This window comes from Hirundo rustica, chromosome 6 (assembly GCF_015227805.2).
Source record: "Hirundo rustica isolate bHirRus1 chromosome 6, bHirRus1.pri.v3, whole genome shotgun sequence".
NCBI lineage: Eukaryota > Metazoa > Chordata > Aves > Passeriformes > Hirundinidae > Hirundo > Hirundo rustica.
In genome coordinates, this window is record NC_053455.1 from 29,494,246 (window position 1) to 29,513,819 (window position 19,574).

Sequence of the window (19,574 nt, forward strand, 5' to 3'; positions counted from 1 at the left end):
GCTTTTTATTACGTGCTCCTGCAATGCCCTAGTGCATCTATCTGTTCTGATACCACAATAGCTCACTGTTGCACAGCCTCTGCTTTGGTGATTTGTTTACGTGCCCATCTTATTCTTGGGAAATAAGAATCCATAGGAACTGAAAGAGCCTCCGTCCCGAGGCTGGCTGGCTGTGCTGAATGAAAGAAAGACCCGTCAGTCTCGAAGAGCTGCTATGGAGAGCAAAGGTACCTCCCCAGCAGCCTGACCTTGGCAAGGAGACAGGAGACTCACCATTTGCGACAGGCAGCGGTTCCCTTTAATAAATATTTCATGGCAGAGAATGGCAGACTTGGGGAGAAAATGGAGGGCAGGGTTCAGCCTGTGACGCAAGGTGATGTGACCAGACCTTGTCTAGCAGGGCTGGAGGCCACCTAATTGGCATTCCCACGCCATTCTTACGAAGAGCATTCTGTAGTCCTCTGGGAACACAAAAATAATTAAAAGGCCCCTCAGTATGCAGTGTTGCTAATGGGCTATTGCCTGTCATGTGATGTTTTTGTGCTCAATTAGAGCTGAGCAACACAGACTGCTGAAAATTCCCATCTCCCTCCGAGAGACACCTGGGTGGACCAAGCCTCCTTTTCTGCTGCTGCTGCACGATGCCCTTGTTGTGCATTGCCCTGCGGCGATTGTGCTGAGGAGCTGAAGGCTGGGGCACAGCTGAGCTCCGTGCAGCAGAGCACACAGTGCTGTATTTGCGGTGCTGCAGGCACAGCTCTGGCACTGGGGGCACAGCACACGGAGCTGATGGGTTCAGAGCTCTCATCCTCGCACACCTGGGCACCTCCGCGGTGACCTGGAGCCGCAGGATGACTGCACGGATGGGACAAAGCAAAGGCCCTGGATCTCTTCCAGGCAAGGCCTCGCTCACATATTGCACATTTGTGTGGACTCCTGGCTTCTCCTAGCACAGTGCAAGGCTCAGTTGGTGCCAGGCACAGCTGCCTGGCAAAGAATTCCTTCAATATTCTCCCCCTTTTCTCTGCGCAGATCCTGTATGGGATGATGCTGAGAAACCTATCAACACCTTTGTGCTTTCTCAGGAGGGATTTGGCCACCTGAAGGCAATTTCTCTTTGCAATCTCAGATTGCCTTCTGTCCAGGCACCTGTTTTATTTACCAGCCCTGCTGTAGAGGCTGCCTTGCCAGGTTTCTGTGCCTAACTCTGTCTCTGATGCTCTCACAAGCCTTGATTCACTTTGCAAGCCATCGGTGCAAGCCATCGCTGCCTCGTTTGGGCCAAAACAACAATTCATCTCCAAGGTATGGTTGCTTGAGTATTCGTGGGCTAAACTTCAGGTAATTAGCATTGTTAATGTTCTCTGTGTGATATTACAGCTGTGGGCCTCATTAAAATATTCTCCTGGGAGAAGTCAGGTGAAAAGTCAGGTGTCAGCTTTGCTTCATGTGGAAAAGCCTGCCTGTTATTCTGAGAGAATCATTTGTTTAAACACTGGATTTACACATGATGGTGTATTTAATCCCCAGTGCTTCTGACAGCTGGAGAGCTGGGCTGAGCTGCTGAGCAGCGCTGGCGTGGAACCCAGCAGCAAGGATCTCCATTTCCTCTGCCTCAGAGAGGCTCGGCCTTGTCCTGCCCAGGACACAGGCAGCAGGCAGGAGTCTCCAGGTCGGTCTCCCCAGTGCCAGCTGCCCCACCCCACCATAAGGCCCTGCCAGATCCTGTTGCCACCGCAGGCAGTGAGGGAGCTGTGCCCCAGTAAGGGCCTGGAGGAGGCCGTATAGCTCAGACATGGGGCACTCAGACATGCGCACAACGCATCTGTGCTCTGCAGGAGGCTCTGCGTTTGCTCTGTGACCCTTCCTGAGTTCTTCCCCCCAGGCCTGCCAACAGCTGCTTGGGCAATTATTTATAAACAGGAGTTGAACTTCTCCAGCTGAAGGAGGTGGCTGTGGACAGATGCCAGTGCAACAAATGGGCACCTACCAGCTGTTTGCAGGCGCTGAGCAGCGGCAGGCAGAAATGCCCACTGACAGAGACATAGAGAGATTCATGCTCGCCCTAGACCTGCCCTGCTGTAGCTGCACAGAATGTAAAGCATAAATGGTGGTGTTACGGTTATTTTTTGGGCGTGGGTTGGTTTTTTCCTTCCTTTATTGCATTTGTTTGTTTGTTTTTTTAATGTCTCACCCGGTATGCCTCTAGTATCGCTTAATGGGTTGACCTCAGGAGCACTGAGAATTGTTCTTGTACCTGGGGAGAACAGCCACCATCGTGGCTAGGCTGAGTGCTCAGTCCCAGGCAAAGCTTTGTGTTTTGAGATGCCACACATGACTGTCACCTGGCTGCCATCTGAAACCTATAGCTGCAGCCTCTAGGTATGTTTCTCCAGGAACAGATTTCGTTGTGATTTCCCCTGGAGGGTTTGGCAGACTGCTCGGATGGGTAATGACCGTTTGAATGTCTCCCCCTTCCTTTCCATTCAGCTACTTAAATGTCCTCATTTCTCGTGGATCTTTCTGCCTGTGGGAGTGGTAGGTAGGTGGCTGGAAGAGCGGAGAGGTGGAGAGATGAAATGGAGCTGTCGGGTTTCTGGTGTGAAGACAGGCTGAGGGCCTGGGTGGGAATGAAGGATGGCGATGCGTGAGTAGGAGGAAGCCTCACAGGAAGGAAAGGAGGAGCGAAGAGACTGCAGGATGAAGATGGGAATGGAAGATTACCTGACTGCAGGGAGAGGATTTGTACAGCAGGATGCTGCTTTGTGTTGATTATGCAAATCACCCGTGTATGCTGTGCAGTGCTTCCTTGGGTTTGCTGTTCCCCAGGCTGCTGCTGCATCCCCTGTCATGGTGGGCGGCACCAGGCCAAGAGCACAGGAGGGTAAATGGAATTGCCTCCGTCAGCTTTTCCGGGAAACGCCTCAGCTGGTTCATACTGCAGTACTTCCAGTGAGTTTACTGTGCTGCTTCACACCTGCCAAAAATCTGACCCATCAAATTTTGTGCTGAGGGAAGTGTTTAGTTTTTCTTTCACTAGTAAAGTTATCAGCAAAATTACCTGTTTTACCATGTCCTACTTGCTCTTTTAGGAGCATTTTACAAGAACTAGCTAAATCCAGTCAACATCCCTGTTGTTCTGAACTTTCTCAGAGCTGGGAGGAGCCTGGGATTGAGGAATCACACAGCTCAGGAGGATCCATTTTTGTCTTGGGCCTGTCAATATATCCATAGTCCAGCCTTGTCCTAACCTTCAATGTGCAAGAGCTGTGCACAGCACTCTCTGCCTTTGTGCAGAGAGCACAAATGGCTCTTGGAAAAATTTGACTCCTTCTGTAGCCAGGCCATGCAGCCAATTCAAACTGCAAAATTTGGGTTCACGTTTTGTCGGATGCCTGGTCAGAGTATTCAAAGCAGAGCTTAACTTTGCCTCATGAGTTAGAGGCAAAGAGCAGGACTGAGAGGTGGCAGTGCTTGCTGCAAAGCCTGTGCCATACCTTCATACACCTGGAGCGGAAGCCATGGACAGAAATTCCTTGTAAGAATGGGAATCACGTAAGGAAAACAATTTTGTCTCAGAAGAATTCAGAGCGGGATTTTATACATTGGTAGAGGCCAGAACAGTGCGATATCAGCTACTAACATCTTTACTAATAACACTAACTTTGGAGAATCGCTGGGCACTGGGATTTTATCTAATTTAAATTTAGCCCTCCTGTGCTTCCTTCGCTGCGAACTTGTGCAGATGAAAGAGGAATAACTATCTCGCTGACAAGCAGTTCCACGTAGCGGAGATTAGCAGAGGCACCAGTGAGGAGCGGGACTCCTGCCGGGTGCTGACATTCCCGTGGTGCTGAGCAGAGCCTGCATTCAAATTATTCTGAGGAGAGCCGACTCTTCTGCAGGGGTAGCACAAGGAATGCCCCAGGGACTGGGCAAAGGGGTGCCTGTGCCTCACAACTCACTGAGCAAAGGAGTGTCCACTCATTATCTGCCTGATAGACTGGTGTGTGACTCCTTTCCTCCCGCCCCGCTGCATGGGTGTGTTTCCGTGTGCATCTGTGTATCTGTTTCAGGGCTGGCATGTTCATCTGATGATGCATATTTAAAGAATGTAAATAATTGACATGCAATAAGGAAATGCGCTTTATCAAATGAAGCGAGACCAGGCAAGGCCCAGCATCAATTCATATTCATACGCTGTGCATTTCTTCCCTGTTTAATCTGTGTTTTAAAGGAACCTGTCCCTACTGGGAATTCCCTGCCAGCCCTCACCGGCCTCATTTTGTGCCTACTATGCCTTCAAAACTAATCCATCCTCAAAGCCAAAGGCTCATGTCAGCTTCATTTTGAGACTGAGCATTTAATTTCTGCATGCTCCTATCCTTTAAAAAACCCCAACATTTAAGCTAATAAAGGGGAAGAGAGTGGGGGTAGTCCATCCATCCATCCACCTGTCTCAGCTAAAGCCAGTATTTTACTATGAAAACAGGTATCTCCTTGTCCTCTCTCTACCCCATTGGCATTAGGACTCTGTGCAAGACTCAAGAGGCCTGTTTCTCCCAGATTTAAGTTCAATGTCCCTGCACTTCGTACACCTGCCTTTAAAAGTTTCTCCTCCCCTCTGCTTATTTTGTAATGGCAGCATAAAGTTTTGAATGATGAAAGAGGACTTAAATTTATAGTGACCGGTGATCCTGATGGCAAGTGCCAGGTGAACAGTACAAATCTTCCCTAAATCCAGCTTGCCTTTGATCCAGGCAGGTGTGTACCCTTTCCACTCTCCGTGCCTCCAAATGCTCCTTCTTTGGTTTTGGGAATGTGTGGAGCAGCACTTTCATTAATTGTGTGTGGAAGCCTGCGAACAAATTAGCCTCTGTGCACAAAGGTGCTCCCCTGTCCACCCTGTCTATGCTGCTACACTTAATTGGTGTGAGCATGGCAAGCAAGAAGCCAACAGGCAGGCACTGTTTAGCTTCCCTCCTTCTTCCCCTCTCACTCAGAGATTCCTCTACATTATTTTTGATTCAGAGTCTCCAGGCATCTTGTTTAATTTATGCTGCAACTTTCTTATTGTCCCGGAAATGCATCTGCAAAGAAAAAAATCCATGCAGAGGGTCTTTATGAGAAGGCGAGGGAAGCTGCAAATGGTGATTATGCAGTGAGACAATCAGCATGAAGAGTGGCTGGTGCCTCTGAACAAAGAAGTTATCAGTAAAAAATGGCAGCTTTGATCAATTCGTGTTTTCACCTGCTTCCACGAGAAGCTGTAACCCTTTAACTTCAAGTCCAGCCATCAAACTCAGTCCGCTCTTCCCTGAAAAGGACTGTGTGGAAAAACCTTTACTCCCCTCCACCTCCCCATCTGAGGCATTTAGTATTAGCACGGCATCTCCAAGCTTATGCCTGGTGTTTCTTCACCTCCTTCTGAGCCTGGGCTTTTGTCTTTGGCCTGCAACTGCTTTCCTGTGCTTTGTCCTGCTCTCAGTCACATGCAGACCATGAAGAACCTGCACATCTTCAGTGTTTTCAAGGGCGTGTTGATGAAGGCACCGCTGTCCAGTGAATTCACCTGAAGGAAACTGTCTAGAGCAAGATCTGAGCTCTTCAGCACAATGAGAGGGAGCAGTTCTGTGCCCTTTGCCTTTGGTATTGGCAAAGCTGCAGTCCAGAGGGAGAGCTTCTGCTGCCTGCACAGGAATGTGTCCCCCTCCTCGACAACAGCCTCCAGGGCTTGTGCTTTCTGTGGGGGTGAGGGGAGAGAAGTCTGCAGCCATTCCTTAGCCAGGGTGTCCCTAGCTGGAAATCCTGCCACAGCAGGGGAACTTGGCACCCCACCTCTCACAGGGATACAGCTGGCAGTGGCACAGCACCATCCTTTCCCAGCAGCACTGCTTTTACAGAGTCAATGGCGCAGTAGCAAATGGTGACTGCAGGAGGAAGGAAAAATTAGCATGCATGTCCTTGTGCCTCTTGGGCCCACAGCATCCAGGTCTCATAACTCTCCCTTTCTCTGTGCTGTCCTGATGCCTCTATTGTTTCTCATCAGCTCTCAGTATGTTGATTTAATGTCTTCTGCCTTCCTGGGGCAGAAATAACACTTGTCCTTTCCCCTCATCTTGAAGAAAATGCTGTGCAGCTGTGGAGAGTCCTTGAGAGTGCATTAGTGGCATTACGGGCAGCTCTGACCCACAACCATCTCTTACTTGTCTGCTACAGACAAGAGATTGAATTTCCCAATCCTACAAACTGTAATGAAAAGATGAACGGGAGACCAGGATTGTTTCCTGGCTATAGCAGAGCTGTGCTGCTCTCTGCAGAGGCACGGGTTCAGCTCCCACTCAAGTACGTTGATGACAACCAGAAGAGCTGCTTTCGGTTCTGTCAGAACAGTGCCAGTTGCCTGTTTGGCCATGTGTAAATGAGCAGGATCTCCTCCAGGCACAAAGTCCCTGGGAGGTGCAAGACTTTGGCTTCTCCATGCTGCCGGCTTTTCTGGTGCTGTGCATGTGCAAGGTAGGGAACGCTGCCCAGGCACTCAGTGGAGAGAGAGGCTGAGGGATACTGTGGTGTGCCTCAAGAGTGGCACAGGAACAGCAGGTTCAGGTTGTGCTGAATGCACAGACATGTGACTGTTCCAAGGCCACACAGTGTAACAGAGGAGTCATTCAACACAAAGCTTTGGCTCACTTGAAATGCAGGATTTGCTGGAAGACACTGTCCCCAAGGTCACTGAAAGATATTGCTGGACTCAACAGCTCAACACCTCCTGTCGAGCTGTTCGGGAGGTAACAAGCTCATTTGAAACATAGTCCAAGGCTTGCTGGGAAGCCAAGCTCTGGGCTGAGCAGCCTGCTCTGCTCAACACCCTGGCCAGTGCTGACTGCAGCCTGCCTCCACCTGAGCGGACTTGCTTGTAAGGCAGCCCGGGGCTCCCTGCAAACTCAGGGCCCCTGTGAAACATTCATGAGTCCCAGACACCCTGCAGCTGAGCCCGAGCTTGGCTCTGTGTCTTGCACAAGGTAAAAAGCCAAGAGTATTTTCCTTGGCTCCACAGCACCTCCAGGTCTTGTCATTGCCTGCTGTACACGGCCTCTGCTGTTTACTCCTAGAGATGAGTCAGACAGGCAGTGGCATCTTGTCCTGATGTTTCTGGACCCACCAAAGTTTTCAGTAGCTTTTAGCTGAGGTGGTCCTGACTCCTCTGGGTTGCACCAGCTTCCCCTTCCCTCTCCCATTTCAGGGTAGCTTGAGCCATGATTTTGTGTTAGTACTTGCATGGGGAACCCAGTGTAGGAGCTGGAAGCTGGCCCTTTCTGGGTTGGAAATTTTGTGAGTGTAGAAGGCTGGAAAACCAGGGCTCTGGCTCAGACAACAGCCACCCTGGTTCCCTGCCAGAAGCTCTTCCTTATCCCTGCCATTTAGGTTTCTCCCTGCTTGAGGAGGCAAGTGAGTTATGATCTTGAGGAACTGGCATGTGCACAGAGCCAGGGGAGACCAAGAGCAAGCAGACAAATGATGGGAGCTCTCAAAAGAGTAGGTCAAAGACAGAAGGAAGGGAAAAGAGGGAGAAAAATTCAGACATAGTCTTCTACTGCAGCACTGCAGTTTCTGAAGAGGACAGCTTCATTCCCAGCAATTAAAAGGTTAATTCCCTTGACATCGCCTCCCTCTCTTGCCCAAAGTCTGTCTCAGACATAATCTAAGTATTTAATTAATATTGCACTAGTCCAAATAAGTACAATCATCTTCCAGGAGTATTTACACGTCAGGCTATAATTAGCAGCCTCCTTGGCACCAGCCCACATGAGGTGACAGGTCACAGTTTCCATTACATGCTGCATTTTTCCATATCATTGTTCATTCCTGAGTGACTATGAAATGAGTTAACCAAACTCAGCAAAGATGATGGATTGAGTGAGCCATGGTGGCAACCAGAAGAGGAGCAGTTGATTTTTCTTGTCAGGAACCTGCTGACAATAATCAACCCCTCAGTTAAGTGATAATCTCTCTCTCTCTCTCTCTCTTTTTTTTTTTTTTTTTTTTTTTTTTTTTTTTTTTTAAGCATTCTTTTCAACTAGTCTGGGAAGTGGAATTTCAAGCTTTCTCTATTTCCTAGTGATGATGAACTATTTCTACCTTGACTGAAATTCCTTCTCCTACTTAGGAGGGAAGTGCTTTGTCCATCCTACTGGATGATGTCTCTTGTTCCAGCAGATGTGGATGGGTGAAAGAGGGGCTACACTTAAAACACCAAAATTGTTCTTGAATGCCTTTTATTCCTAGACCTTGCTGTTAGCCACTCAGACAAGACAGGACATGTAAGGAGGTACAACGAAGCTTCAGACCAAAAATGTACTTCTGTCTGTGGAGAAAAGTTGGTGGGTTATGATCAGAGCTGCAGGAGGTTGAGTCCTGGAGCACTGGCTTCCGCAACTGCATTTGCTGAGATTTTCCTATTTTTCCTATAATTTTACTTAAAAAATCTATTTATAAAGGATCCAAACAGATACATGTGCAAATCTAGAAGAAAATATCAATGAGCAAATTCCTTTTCTCTTACAAAAACGTAAGCATTGATTCAGACGTGTATTGCCTATTTGCAAGGGCAACTGGATGGGAAAAGACCCAGTGAAGTGGGCACCGACACTAAGGAGCCCTCTGGTCTCCCTGGGTGCTTTTTGAATTTCTTCTTGGAACTTCATCCCTACATAATGTACAAGGGTTTTGCAGAAATGGTGGCTTCTGGTTTGGTACCACGTCAGTTCCTCATTTGGCTGGCTTTCTGCTTGGATGTGAAGCTCCAAAGACTTTTTTGCTTCTCACTGACCCACTCAGAAGTCCCACGCTCCATTTTGGGTAGGAATGTGGATGCAGTATGTTTGAGAGAGAGGAGGGAAAGGAAGGATGAAGCATTTAGGGTGCATGCAGATTTCAAGCTGATGCCCTGCCTGGCTGCTGTGAGGCAGCAGGAACATTAATCCTGACCCCCACGTATGGGCTGTCTTACAGCTGCAGCTGGACAAAGATGTGAACAAGTAAAAGTGCCTCCTCAGGCAAGAGGAAGCCAGTGGAAAAGTAGAGGGATAAGGAAATATAAATCAGAGGTTTTTGCAGTGAAGTTTCTTGATGAATCTCTAGTCTGGGCCTCCCCCTGATGCCTCATGCGTGGCTGCTGCTCTGCTGGTCCCCTGTGCTGGCAGCAGTGGACTGCCCTTCATGCCTTGGAGCGTGCAGGCCTCAATTATGCACTTACATGTCTTCCTCAAAATTGGCACCATCTGGACCACCACCTGAATGTCATTTTTTTCCTGCACAGCTTCTCACATGACTTGCCAGCTTGTGTTTGTGATTAGGAGGGGGGATGTATGTGAAAGGTGGTGCGATCTGGCACAGTTTTTTGCATAAGCAATGCCACTGGCAGAACTTTTATTTAGGATTTAATTGATCTCTGCACCTCCTTGGAAACCTGTGCCACTTATTCAGAGGAGCTCCCTAAATCTGTGTTGACGTCCAACAGGGCTAAGTTTATTCTTCTAAAAGAATAAACACATTAATCACCCTAAGGATAGCCTCAGAAATAATAAGCAGCATTTTGTTTGAAATGCTTCCACAGGGAAGAGAGAGCATACCAGGACAGGGCTTGGAGAGGCCAGTCTCTGTTGAGCGGTTCAGGTAGCATAGGCACTCAAACAGCATCTAGAGATCAGCTCTCACAACCTCCTCCAGGATGCTCAGTTGAAACAAGTCTTGCTCTGTCACCTGCAGCACAGCTGAAGCTCTGCTTATACAAAAGTATCCACAATTACAATCTTCATTTTAGGAGTTTGCTGTATTCCAGGACACGGACTCCTAAATCAAATTATGATATCATAAATCCGACTAATCCAAGCTGTTGACCTGTTGCTGCAGAGTACATTCTTGTACCAATGCTGCCTCTGCCACCTGCCAGTTTCACCAGCACAGGAAAGAGGGCCACTGTTCACAGAGGCTGTACTCAGGTGGTACCCACTGAGTACACAGTCCAGCCGTACAGCACCCAATCGTGGCCTCTTTCTGGGGTGAACAATAATAAGTACGTTGGTTCACAGGATGTGAAATTATTTGCATACACCAGTAAAAAAAGCATTTAATAATGAATTTTTAAAAATATGGATATTTTAATTATATTAAATATATTACTTCTTATAGGGAAACTTGGAAAGTTCAGCACCTGCTGCTTTCACAGAAGCCGTGAGGAAAGGAGTTAGTTGCATTGCAACCAATAAATCACAAGCTCCTAGGTAAAACATCTTCCAAGTCACGTTGCCTGACGTGTATGTCAACCAAATAAGGGTTTTCAATGTTTTAGCATATGCAGACACAGTCCTTGTCACTACATGTGCCATCACTAGCAAGCTAATCTGAGAGTCACACCCTCTGCCTTCCTGGCATCAAAGGCAGTGCAGCTGGCATCATTATGGAAGTCCTGCAAACACACAGGTGTTTTCTAAATACCTGTGAGTGCTGATCCTCAGGGTCAAGGAGGGCTAGATATTGCCTCCCCAATGAAGCTCAAGGAAAACCAGGAGCCATGGAGAGTGGCGCTACTTCCAGGTGGGGACCAGTCATGTGAAAACCGGGTGACACTTTCATGAGTATGGAGAAGAGGATTTGCCATATTAGTTCTGCCTGGTGGTCAATGCACTGAAAAACAGGAGAGGCCAGGGTTGGCTCCCCTTCTAGGAAGAATAAAGCAGGTGCCTTGCTGGGGAGGGCTCACGAAGGAGCCTATAGAAACTATGAGCACACTCTGTAGAAACGCTTCCCTTCATATTTTCACTGCAATGTGCAATTGCAGCAAGTCCTTCAATATGCCCAGCGTAAGGAAAGCTTCCAGAAGAAATGTTGCCTCCACTGCTAAGGAAATTATACATTCTTTGTTTACCATTAACTCACAGCAGTCTGCTTATATACTTTCAGTTTTGGGTAACTGATTGCTCTGGTTATGCTGCTCCTCTCATTTTTCCAGTCAGGGAGGCCATGCCATCAGCTCTATCATTTGCTTCCTCCACATTTATAAGTTAGCCCCACTATCCAACAGCCAGGCAGTCTTTCTGATGGCCTTCTGGTGGAGTCTCTGTAAAAGCTCTCCTAATTTACAACATGCATATATATTTTAGAAAACATCAACAAAAATCATATCTATTCCTAACTGCAGAGAGGAGAAAGGCATATGCTCCTCTGCAGGGAGAGCTTAGGTTCACAGCTGCACTGCAGGTAAGTAGGGTAGGGCTGTAAGACTCTACTAATGGAAGCATTTGTCATGTCCTTTTGGGAACCAAGCAGGTCTAGGTCAGCCAGAAGAAACTCTGCCAGAGAAGGGCCATGGGTCTCAGCCTTTTATTTGAAACTAAACTTGATCACAATGTCAAGAGCTCAGCTGCTGGTTCAGCACAACACTAATTAAAACTGTATCTTACATCCCTTTAATGATGGGCCTAATAAATAGGAGCAAGAATTGATCAGATATCCAAAGTCAGTTAGTTTTTGCTGTTCCAGTAAAACAGGAGCAGTACATGCACATTGCTATGAAATAGCTCATAGTCAAATGCACAAACAGATAAGCACACATGTGGAATTAACTCCAAAGAAACTTGAGAAAAACATGCTTTTGCTCAAGATGCTGAGAGAAGAGGTCCTTTTCCTTCTTAAAGTGCCTATCCTAAGTTTGAGTAGAGGATGGATGCATGGATGGATGGAATAAGAGACAAAAAATTATTGAAATCTCTGATGTTTTACTTGTTTTTACAGACTGATTTTTTTTTTTTTTAATAATGAACCACCTCTTCCTTGAAGTCCAGGGGGCCAGCAATTGCTCTTTTCCACCTAGAAATTCAGTGTTGGAGTGGTGCGAACTCTCAAGGAAATGAAGTGCTAGCCAGTGGCAAGAAAATGCAGTTTGATTTATTCTAAACCTTTAAGGTGAGTGTTAGACCTGTACATTAAACCCAGCAGCCTTTTAATTATGGATTGGCTATTTCTAGTAGCCTTAAGATACAATCATCTGTCCAAATGAAAAAACAGCTGGGTGGCAAGGCTGAAATACAGGCTTGCTGATTTTGTCCAAACAAGGAGACTCAACAACTTTCATGGAAGTTTTAGCTGCATAAATACTGTAGGCACCTACCCTGCAGCTGGATACAGGCCGTATATCACCTACATCTGGAGCACAGAGACTGACACTGACTACAGTTTTTCAGCAAATTGATAAACAATTATATAAGTTGGACTGTGCTCACACCCCTTTTCTTTCTAGAAATATTTTGAATTAGAACTTGACTTAGAAGAATGTTTCTGCAAGCTAGAATTAAAACAAATATCAGAGAAAGACTGAGCAAACCCCACTGTTGTATCCATATTCTTCGGTGGCAGAGACAATACCAAGTGACCTGAATGTCCAAGAAAAACTAAACATTGTTCCTTGCACTGCAGCTATCCAGTGTTGGTAGCAAACTCTGTGAACGAGCTGCAGATTAAAAATTTCTCTAGGAATAACTCTCTGGCAAGTAAATATTTGGCAATTATATTCAAATAGTGAATAAATCTTGGAGATACTACAATCTACTTGCGGGTAATTTGTTAACACCAGAAGAAATAGAGTTTGTCAAAAACATCTTTACCCAGGAATGACAGGCTCATAGGGTAATAGAAATTAATTTTCCATCTCTAATATTGGGCACTACTTCTGTGTGGTATCACAGACCCTGACAGTTCTTTGGCATGTGATGTTGAAAACAGCCAGTTGCAATTTGTGTTTGCTTTTAAATTTACAGTTTAGCCAAGGGGATAGAAAAATGCTTCCTGTTGGAAGCAAATTCACCCCTCCACTGGGCCCACACAGACTCTGCACCGTGCTTTGAAGTTCCTTGTAAAATTGTGGAATTGGTGCATGGCCCCCACCTGAGCAGAGGGGTCATCTGGTACGTGAACTCTCAGGATGTGACTGAGGCAGGGACACGTTGCTTCCAGCATGTTTGAGGTTAACACTTTGTGCTCTTGTGCTCTCACTGCAATTTCAAGTCTCCCATCATCACTGTTGTTAGCAGTAATAAGCCTACTATGGATGATGGTATCCCCCTCTGTGACAATCATGAATTCATCCCTGATGGAAGTGGTATCTTAAGGCAACGATCCTGTATTCCAGGCTGTTATCCAAGCATGCTGGAGAGGCAGGAGGTGATGGCCAAGATTGACACAAGAAGGAGCTCAGCAGCCTCAAGGGAGCTGAAATGGTGAGAAGGCAGCAGGCCAGGAAGATCAAAGGGCATTCTGAGCCACCAGCTCATCAGCTGTGTCCTTGCTTCCTAGGATGGGGACTGACTCACTGGGACTTCTTTCTCAACCTCCTCTCCCATGGGGATCTTCCATCAGCCGAAGTGCACATCATATTTCTGCCCTGCTGAGATGAAGTCTGGTGTACCAAGTCAAACTCTGCTCCCTCTGCTGTATCTATTGCCAGCAGAGCGCAGTGGGTGCTCCTGTGGTCTTCCAGGAGAATGAGTAAATAGGATAATTTCAAGCACACCCCCACACAACTGCTCGGCTGGGATGAGTCACCAGGAGCAGGCTGGGAATCTCAGCAACGTCTGCCTGGCTGCAGTGCTTGTGCAGCACCAAGGGGAACACACGGTATCTCCATGCCAGAGCTCCTGCCAGATGCTATAGGAGAAAACACATCTGTCTTATTTTATGGGGAACTTGTGCATGGAAAGTCCATGCAGATATTTCCACTGGTTTTGGAGGTATCTGCTTGTGTGCATGTATATGTGTTGACCAAGTATGATGGTCAATAGTTCACACAGCAGTGTTATATAAAGCTTTCTCTTAACATGACTGCAGGATGGCTGTATTACATGCAAACAAAAATTCCCTGTGGATTCCCTGTGGATCGCACCAGACTTTTCTGTGGAAAAATGATTCCAGGAGTGATGTAGATGGCTTTAACATGTTTTATTGTTTTCAGAAAGACCTTCACTCTGCAGCCAGGTGTACTAGTTGCTGTGAAGACAAATGTGCAGGGTTTTGAGAATGTCATGTGTGTCAATAATAGAATTCTTTTCAGACACCATGGATTTTAAAGCCTTTGATGATATGCCCATTCTGGACTGGGCACAACTGCTGACTCCTCTTGTGGTGTTGGGCATGGCCCCTTTCTCATGGGAGTCAACTCCCCTTTTTAGTTACTGTGACAGAATTGAAAATGTGCCCAACAGGAAAGCTAGAGTGGGTTTGGCATTGACTCTGCCTCCCCTTGGCAACTCTTGCTAGGGTAAATTTGCAACTGAAATTCCACATTTGGCAAGAAAAGGAGGAACCATTTTCCTGGCAGCCCTCCACAGGTACTCAGGAGAGTAGATGGGGGGTGGTAGCCACAGAACAGATGGCAGTGTGGGATGAAGGTAGGTAAAGTGGTCAAAGATGTGCAATAAATAGATTTAACAAATATGTTACATCACAACATGTGTGACACATGCATGCAGTTTTCCACGAAGAGCACAATGCCAGGGTTATACCTCACTTACACAAACGACTGTGTAATTGTGCCGTATGGACAAGCACAGCCCTTCTGTCTTCACATTACAATGTTTTTCCTGAGTGATCTTTTAAAGAAAGACAAAGGCAGCAAAATCGATAGCAGTCTTTGAGAAACTGGCATATGAGAAAAGCCTCAGCCGTTGCAGTCCGAGGTGGGAAAAAGGCTGAAAAGAGACATGATAATCCACAAATATCTACACTTTTCATGATGGGGAATGGGTGTTGATATAAAGTGCAATAAACTCAAGGCTATGCAAACAATACATTAAGGGAAATACTCAGGGAAAAAAATCTATTGTGCTAAACACCTTTGCTATTTGTGGCCTACAGATGGCTCTCCTTGTTTTTAAACTTGCTCAGAGATGACACTTTATGTTGTATATATCAGACTTAATTTTTTCCTTTGCAGTAAATGTTTCAAGTATGGAAAAATGTGTTCCTGAGGGCATCTGCTAAGGTCCCATCCATGGATGTTTCAGAGGTATGCTAGATAAAGCCACCTCAGTGAATATTCAGTAAGGAAAATCCCGCTGATTAAAGGGAGCAGTGCAAGATGAGCTGCCAGGTCTTTTATTATCTATGACTCCAGGACTATTGGTAGGGAAGGGAGTTCTTGCATAAAAGCCTTTACTGGCTTTATTTATGCAAAGGCTGCTTCCAGGAAGGGGGAATCCATCATGTCAGAGATGAATGCAAACACAGAGCTTTCTCTCTTGCCCTCTCTCTCCATTTGGACTGTCCTTTCATTTGACATAGAGACTGTGTGTGGTGTTCTGTGTATGCTCTGCAACCTGATTTGCTTAAGGCTCCCCAGAAACAAAGAGACAGTGAGGGCCGGATCACCTTAACACAGTGACTTGACTGTTTCCTGGGAACTGCTTGCTGGGTCAGAAGAGAAAGTCAGGGAGGGAAGGCCAAGTCCCATAAGAGTGGGCTTCAGTGATGCCCTGACAGCCAGGCAGGGAGCCAAGGGAAGGATGCTGATCCAGGTCCCTCCACCTGCAGCTAGGCACATCTTTCCTGTGACCCATTAGAGACCTCAAAGTCTTGGCAGACGAGAAGAAAAGCCACCCCCAAACCACTGTTAGAGTGAATTGCCACCATATTCATCAGGTCAATAATACCCCAGGTGATAAAGAGAAAACACATACAATGAATTTAATTTCCTATTTTCCTAGCACTGCTCTTGACACTGCTTCCACATTTTAGAAGTCCACAGTTTGCTGTGCTGCTTTTCATAAAGCTCTGACAATTGTCTAATTAAAGGATGGCAGAAGCAGCTAAGCTCTGCCCAGCTCTGGCTGTGAGGGTAGTTTTGCAGGGGGGAAGGCAGAGTGCATCAAAGGAGTTCAGCATCATGGCAGAGTATCTCCATATCCAGAGGCAGATCGTCACAGGAAGACAGGCATGTTTGGGTCGGGTACTGCCTATCCAAAATGCATGACATGCAGAAGCTCAGGAGTTTAGTTACAAGATGGGGCCTGCAGGTGTCCCATAGTGGATGACCCACCATACTAAGCACAGAAAGATTATTTGTTCCCATGTGTTGGATGTGGGAGCTTATGTAGGGCTGATTGAAGAAATTGGCAAGACAAACCTTCTTCAGACTGTGGAAAGCTCTAGTTACCTCAGTTTGTCCAGACCATGCTCCAAATCTGTCTGTGCCCCAGCACAAAGGATCTAACATATGGTATCAGGCATCAGCTGAGGGAAGGATTTGAGGTCTTCCCTGCTATTGTCTGTATAAACAAATATGCAGCTGCACTGACAGAAAACAGAAAGACGATGTCCCAGAGGTGAGAGCAGAGCCAACCAGTCCTGGACGCAGTACATAGGCAAATGCTACAAACTTGCTTTTGCCAAGGTGCTGCCACCGCCTGAGCACAGGATGTGCCACTTCAGCTCACAGCCCAAATTGCAGTGTGGGTTGAGATCCAAAAAGGAGTGAGTCCAAACCACATACGCACCCTCCTCACCCTATTTTAGCAATTTCAGAGCTTAGTAGCCTTGCACGTGGCGGCCCTTGAGGTGTGTTTCTTTTAGTGAAGAGACTGATTCTTCAGCCAGCATTTGTAGGACAATAGAAGTTTGACAATCCCTTCATGAGTTGTTGTTGGGGTTTAAGTCTCTGTGGAATTTTTTCCCCCCTCCCAAGTTGCTAGGAGACTAAGTGCTGAGTGCTTAACGTGGACAAAAGAACTGATAACTTAGTTTTGGGGGAGGGAAAAAAGCTCCCGGAGAGAGCGGAGGGTGGGGGGATCTCGCGGTTTTTTCTCTTCTTCTTCCGGGGGGGAGCACCGCGCGGGCCACGGTTGTTGGAGTCCACAGTTAACGAAGGAGTCTGGTCCTGGGAATTCTATCATCTGTTGGAGTATCCAGGAATTTGGAGTTTCTTCGTTGTCCTGCTGGATTTTGGGTGAGCCCGGGTCCCGCCGCTGCAGCTTCTCCAGCACTGCCACCCCTGCCTGCCGAGGACACCCCCTGCCTGCGGAGGACAATCCACCGCACCCGGCTTCCAGCCATCAGCGCCGGAGCTTCCACCGTTTGCCCTCGGGGTTCTTGGTTCTGTTCTACTATTGTTATAATTGCTGTTGGTTTTTTTGTCTGTCCTGTTATATTTACTAGTAAAGGACTGTTATTCCTTTTCCCCATAGCTCTGACTGAAAAGTTTTATTTTTGATTTTCCAAATTATAATAACACGGAGGGAAGGATTTGAATTCCTCATTTCCTAGAGAGGCCTGCCTCTCCTTAGCAGACACCTGTCTTTTCAAAACCAAGACAGTTGTACAGACCAGCCTCTCCAAGAGGGGGTCAGGGAAAACAAGAGTTAAGGGAAGGCAGCTGAGAACCACAGATGCTGAAGCAAGGGGATGTGGGGAAGATCCAGGGCAATGGTGATGTGGTGTGCTGGCAGCATGATGGGTGGAGGAGCATGGAGGCTCTGATGAGCAGGGCTGCAGGATGGCTTGAAGGCAAACACACGAAGCAAATAAGCCTGTCAAGCAAGACAAGGGACTGCGCATTGCAACTCGCAATTCCCAAGATATTAACGATGGACTCTGTGTGCACTAAGCATGGGGTCTAGTTGAGGAAGGTAACAATTTCCCTGGCCTGTACTGGTCCCTTCCTGCAAAACCAGCAAATGTTACACATCCTGCAGAGGCAAATGGCACACAGAAAACAGAGATGCTCCAAAGGATGTAAGCCCAGCAGCTCTGAGCTCCCGACTTGGGGGGGGTCACACTTAGGTCTGGGAAGCAGCACAACCCTCGAGCAGGGTCACTGGCAGTGACACCTCCCGGCTCTGCAGGCCGGCACGGCCTGACCTTGCTGGTGAGGGGGGCCTGGGTTTCAAACACTGCTCTTTTCTGGGACCTTCGAAACCTGAGAGCCACAGGTCTTGTCCTCCTGTGGAGCAGTACACCCAACTTGCTTTCCGGCTTATTTGGGAAGAGCAGAGCCATGTCTCGGGTGCTGGTGCCGGAGCCTGCGGCACGGGGGTCACTGAGGAGCACGGACGTCTGCTGCAGCAACCCAGGCGCCTTTGCAGCCCCTGGCACGGGGCAGAGCTTCCAAGCTGGGCGCGCAGCCTTTGTTTTCGGCGTTCGCTGCGGCTGGGCATGGTCCATGCGGCCGGATGCGATGAGGTTCCTCGGGAAGGGTTAAGGCCGGCGGGGCGAGCAGCCGGAGCCCCGGCGCGGTCGCTCCCCGCGGTGGGCGCAGCTGCGGCCCGGCCCGGCCAGCTGGCTGCGGGCCCTGCCCGCGGGAGGCCCCGGCCCGCGGAGGCCCCGGCCCGCATCCTCAGCGGCTCCGTGCCTGTGCGGGTCAGAACCGCTCGGCCCCGCTGCCCTTGCAGGCCGCGCTGCGGGATGGTGCCCGTGTCCCCACATGCAGCACGCATCCGCAGCCCGCCTGCCCTCTGGAGCGCCCTTCCACCCACCGCCACTGGCCCGGCCCCCTCCACCCTCCCCGGGTCTTGCCCTCTGCCGGCAACGGGACGTGGCCTTGTGGAGAAGAAGCTCTGGCCGCCTCCAGTCACACCAGAGGGGCAGGAGGCCCTTCAGAATTTTTCCCTTGTATAGGAAAATCCCACGGTGCCTCCTTTGGTCCCAAATGATCCCCAAAGAGCAAATTGCAGAATCCCAGATGCTTTTAGAAGAAGTGATGTGTATAAAGCATAATTTGAATTTTATTATTGTTATTAATTATTATTATTATTTTTTTAATCTGGTGTGCCTTAATCCACGTGGCGTGAGGCTCATGTAGAACCATGGCAAGAACCAGATGCCCATAGTTCTGGGCTGTGAAGCTGTGCAGCATGTGGGAATAACCTGCACATGGATGGACATGAGAAATACTGTTGAGGATCCAAAAGGAAACAACTGCTCCGGAAATCCCAGTCCACACTACTCCACTTCCTAGTCCACCCGTAGAAGGTGCTGCTCAGGGCTATAGCTGTCACCTACTATTTATGGCATGGTTTAAGTCCCCAAAGATGAGAGAGAGAAGCTCAGTTTACTCTCTTTGCTGACAGATAATAATATCCAAGGAACAATGCCATTGCCCACAAGGGAGCTGTCCTCTGTCAGATAAGGTGTTTTCAGCATCTTCTGGGTCCCCAGACAGGAAGGCACTGGTACATCCCTAAATTCTGTCCACTAACATCCACCCTCTGTGTGGGGTGAATCCACAATTTCCTATTGTAAACACAGAGGGCAACTACACTGACACTTGTGGCAATAGCTATAAATTCACATTAAAAGCCTTCAAGTAATAGCATTGCTGTGTAAAGACAGCCTTTGAAAAGCTTGTTTCCAAAGCTTAGCAGCAGGATTAGGAGGTTGCTGGCTCTCAGCTGCGAGCTTTGCAGATGCTAGGGGCTGGCAAAGAAAAATCTGTATCACATGCGAAAGTTGATCAGGTCTGACTCTCCCCTGCCGTGAGATTACTTTTCTCACTACAAAGCATTTCTCCTCAGCAGTAAGTTCAAAGTATG